The sequence below is a fragment of the Drosophila serrata genome, unplaced genomic scaffold (assembly GCF_035046125.1).
Source record: "Drosophila serrata isolate PLE 108 unplaced genomic scaffold, ASM3504612v1 contig_26, whole genome shotgun sequence".
Lineage (NCBI taxonomy): Eukaryota > Metazoa > Arthropoda > Insecta > Diptera > Drosophilidae > Drosophila > Drosophila serrata.
The window spans coordinates 1-4,752 of record NW_028256924.1 but is presented as its reverse complement, the minus strand read 5'-3'; the positions used below and the strand labels follow the sequence as shown (position 1 = coordinate 4,752).

At 44.7% G+C, this 4,752-nt stretch overlaps 1 non-coding gene across 1 annotated transcript; it reads left to right on the top strand.

Moving 5' to 3' along the window:
- Nucleotides 1-4,385: 4,385 nt before the first annotated feature.
- On the top strand, nt 4,386-4,457 carry TRNAA-UGC (transfer RNA alanine (anticodon UGC)). Its single transcript has one exon. It is a non-coding gene; the product is annotated as a tRNA-Ala (tRNA).
- Nucleotides 4,458-4,752: the final 295 nt, after the last annotated feature.

Genomic DNA, 4,752 nt, shown 5'->3' with positions numbered 1-4,752 from the left:
CCCCAGCCGAAGCGGGAAAAACTGGTCCACGAATAAAACGGCAAAACGCAAGGCGAAGCGAACGAAGTGCTCTCTGTAATTGATCAATTTCCGCCGCAGCAGCCAGAGACCGGATCGGATCGAATCGGATTGGATTGGATTGGATTGGATCGCTCCGAGAAGTGAGAAGTTGGCAGACCCGCAGGTTGCCCCGATCGGTTTAGATTCGATAATGTGATGGCCACTTGATCTTGGTCTGATTTATGGACTTCGACGGGGGTTTGGCTTCGCTAATGAAATGGCTCTTTAGATTAAGTATTCCGTGTGTGCGTGTGTGCACCCACCATATACCGTGGATAGGGTCATCCATGGCGAGTTATGACACCTGTGCACCCACATCGGACATTCCACTTGATTGGCCCCAACGATGACGACGACTCTCGGTCCGCTCCAGCAATCAGACGCACTCAGCAAAAGTGCCAATCAAGCGCAGGACGACGCGTCAACAAAGGATGCGCTCGTCTGCCGGTAATCCTGGGTGTGAACGGACCTCGGAGGACGCAACACCGATGGATGGGTGGAAGGATGGATGGCCTGAAATCGAAACCTTGTCGCTGGGGTGTCAATAACATTGTCCGAGCGAGTGCCTCCGGGCACGATTGTTGTCGTTGTTCTGGTTGATGATGTGAATGCGTTTTCAGCTCCATTGAACTGGCAGAAGGTAAAGGTGGAGGCTGCAGGTAGAGGAACAGGGCTCAGGCCCTGCCACAGTGGACTACAGATGCTGGGAATTAAACTAAGGACATGTTTTGGTTTTATGAGAGGTTATCTGTATATAAGTAAACCTTTAAATACAAGGCTTGATATGGTATTAAAAGTCTTCAGAACGTTTTAGAACTATGCCATGTCTGCAGACCATTTCAATCTTTTACTTTTCAGAATTTGTACAGTTTTATTTATGCTCATGCTTAATATTATTATATTAAACTACAAAATAGTATATGCAATTCAACCTTTCATTATCATATTGCCCCACCGTTGGTCTGAAATTCCAATTTAATTGCGTGAATCAAAGTTGTAAATCATTATGCTAAGTGCCCTTTAATGTCTCAAAATGCAGCTCATTTGCAAGTGCAGGTTCCTGAGATCCACGGCAAGTTACAGTATCGAATGCCCTCGGGGCACAATCATCTCGAAGAGGAACCGAACGATGGATGGTAAACAGGAGCAGGAGCGGCATAAATTGCTACTGGCCAGCCTGTTGGCTGACATAACCAGAGGGTTGGGCTGAGGTCTTTTATGTTGCCTTCAAGAACTACTTTCAATTATCAATTATAAAGTTAATATCTTCTTCGGAGAATGGGAGGTGTCACCGTGCTAGACTTAATGGTTCAATCAAAACACTCCCCAAGTGAGATATGCAATTGCACTAACCATTACATTGTGGGAAGGTAATGAAATGGCGCTCGTTTTAATTAAAATGCCGCCTCTTAACCAAATGGAAATCAATTCGTTTGTGGCCCGAAACCAAATGGCAGGCGGTGTGAAGAGCTCACCATCATCAAGGGGCGTTGACCACCTCATTGTGCATACGAGGCCTCTGTGTAATTATGGAGCTGTCCATCCATCCGATAAACACCTTAAATATGAGCCTGTTAATTACTGTAATTTTGCAGGCAACAGAGTCAGGCCCCCTGGATCGAAATGAGCCACTAAATGCACAACTGGCAAGTGGAAACTTGCGCGCCCCGGAGGATTAGGTGACCCAGTTCCGGAACCAATGCGACAGCTGTTGTCGTGGCATGCAACATCAATTATTCAGGGCCATCAAACTTGGGGCCAACCGACCGAAAGACCGAAAGACCGAAAGTGCAAACAACTAAACTGAAAAGATACACACAAGTCACTGCATGAAATATTCACAGCAGTCAGTCGGAAAAAAAACAACAAAGAAATTAAAAAACGATAATTAAACTAAGGGAAAGTTGTGGGTTTAGCGAGAGAGGGTAACCATTGAGGGGAAGAAATGAGAAAAATGTAGTATAAGGTTAGATATTTCTAATTTAGAAACCACTACTTATGGCTTCCTATTTCGTAATTGTTTTGTGTTGAATTTATGGTCAGCAAAGACCCATTTATAGAAAATACAAAATTAATGATTAATTTCAGATTGAGTTCCGTGGGCGCTTTAAAATATTGAATCAATTCTTGCAGTTGACTCTCCCTCGCTTCCGTATCCTTTCTGCAAACACAGAGTGCTTCTATACATCATATTTCCCGGCTATATCTCAATCTCCCAAGTGTTAGCCAAGCTCCAAAACTATTTGTAACTGTCCAAAAGACGACCATGACTTTATCAGGCGTCTGTCATTGAGATGGCCAACCGCCCAAGGGCCTGTGAGCTTCGATGATAATTTATTTTGCCAGCTGCGTGTGGGCGAAGCATGCAGCATGTTGCTGCTGCTGCTGCTGCTGCTGCTGCTGCTGCTGCTGCTGTTGCATGTTGCATTTTGTGTTTTGTGTTTCTGCTGCTGTTGAAACGTTTGAAGTGCGTATAATTCATTTTGGTGTTGTGGCTGACCCAAACTAGACACTGACTGACTGACGCTGAACACAAAGTGGCTGTCTTTGGGGCTAACTGAATGACTGACTGACAATATGCCTCGGACACCCCATTGGGCCTTGCTGCTGACCAACTTCAGTCAGCCACTCAGAATGGCTCTGAGCAATTTTCCTTGGCATTTTGTGATAAATGGCGTTAAAATATTTCACAGCCCAGTTGCTACCTTCGGCTGGCAGCGAGAGTGAAACTTGACCCATTAGAGGAGGGAGATGAAACCTCCTCACATCCCAGACTCATTAAGTGTGCACTGACTTGAGCCAAATCGAAACCGGTAGTGAAACAGGAATAGTGGCTAAGACCATTGAGGCCGAAAGCCCAAACCCCAAACCCCAAACCCGGCCAGCCAACTATTTACGAGATAAAAGCACTTACGATTTCATTAGCCAACTGTGCAGCAAAACAAAATCACTGGCAAAAGATATATCGGTGAATTAATATTTGCCTGCCATCGGTTGACAGACGGTAGTAAAAACCGAAACTGGTCTCCAGTTTCTCTCAACTTTATAAGTATATCTTTTAGTCACTAGCCGCAAAAGAAAAAGGAGCCACTAAAAATATTAGAGCCTCATACTTAAAATATAGGAATGCAATTTTGTTTCGGAATACTGATGACTTGATTGATTGAATAGTTAAGATCGGGTAGCTAAGTCAACTAAGTGAATATATTATATTAATTACTCCCTCTCTAGTGATTCTCCCTCCAAAAAAAATAACTCCTATCTAAAGACTCCAAAGAGCGTGTTAAGTGCCTAACTCGGATCAGTGTCCAACTGGTTAGATGCTCATCCAATGCCCGGCGTAATCTCCATAGACCTCCGATGGACTTCGCCGCCAAGGCTCCTCCTCCCCATCAGCCTTGGCTGAATTTTCCAATTAACTCGTCTCGGGCGATAGACCTGGCCAACTGCTGCATTGATTTGTCAAATTGACAGCAATAAATCCATCATAACCAGTTACAACTGACAGTTAATCATAAGCACCGCTGACAGGTGGGCTGCGTCCCGATCTCCGCCACTTTGGGGTAATGTATGCGGACTGCCAATCAGTCGATTGTCTTGATATATATATATAGTTATGTATATTTATATATGCGGCAAGTCGGACTTTTTGGGCTCGGCTCCAGTGCGAAAAACTGGCACCAAATTAATTAAAGCTGGCCAGCGAGCCAGCGAGCACCCACCCACCCCAGGTAAACCCACCCACCACTGCTGGCGGTGCTGTGGTGCTCAGGTGGTGCTAGTGCTGGCCCCGCTAAGTGAAACCACCCGACGGCGACGTGGGACGCCTCTAATACCCAAGCCTAACCTTGTTCACAACTGACACTTTGCTAAATGCCTACCCCGAGGCGGCACAGCCGCGTGGAACTGAAAGATACCGACCCGATATGCTAAGCAGGGGTATATCGTTGTACAAAATGTATTCAAGAGCATTAATTTTTATTTATAGCTTAAGTTTTCGCCTTCATTTTGTTGCCTTTTTACCAGTTTTTCACTCCAGCCAGCGGAATTGATCTGGACTCGCAGCGAACTAAGCCGAACCATGGGAAAATGAGCCTCGGTTCGGCCTCTAATGACAGTTATTTATCAATTGGCTTGGCCAGCCGCCGCCTGGCTGACCACCACTTCGAGTAATTGTCACGGGTTTTGCCTTAGCAAAGAAAAAGTAAGAAAAAAATACTAGTGGGTTTCAGTATGGGTTTTCCTTTCCTACAGCGATCGATCTCCGTCTGGGTTGATCTCTGCTGAGGCTGCTGAGGGGTGTTTCCGAGGTCCTAAGCCATCGAGGGGATGTAGCTCAGTGGTAGAGCGCTCGCTTTGCATGTGAGAGGCCCCGGGTTCAATCCCCGGCATCTCCAGTGTATACTTTTTATGTTATATATTCTCGATCAGCATCAACAGGGGAATCTATTCAGCTATGTCCGGGCGAAAAATTTTTTTTTCAGAAGATTCCCATTTTTTTTTAAATCAGCCAGAAATTCACATTTTAAACTGAGTATGCAGTTGTATTAACCTGTTAAAAATTAACATACTGCCGCTTTCCGAATTGAAATTAATGCGTTTTTGGCTTAGTTATGAAATTTTTAAATTTCTTATAAAAATATTGTTAATTTCGGTTAAAAAATGGTAATGGACCTTCAATCAGAAGCTGAA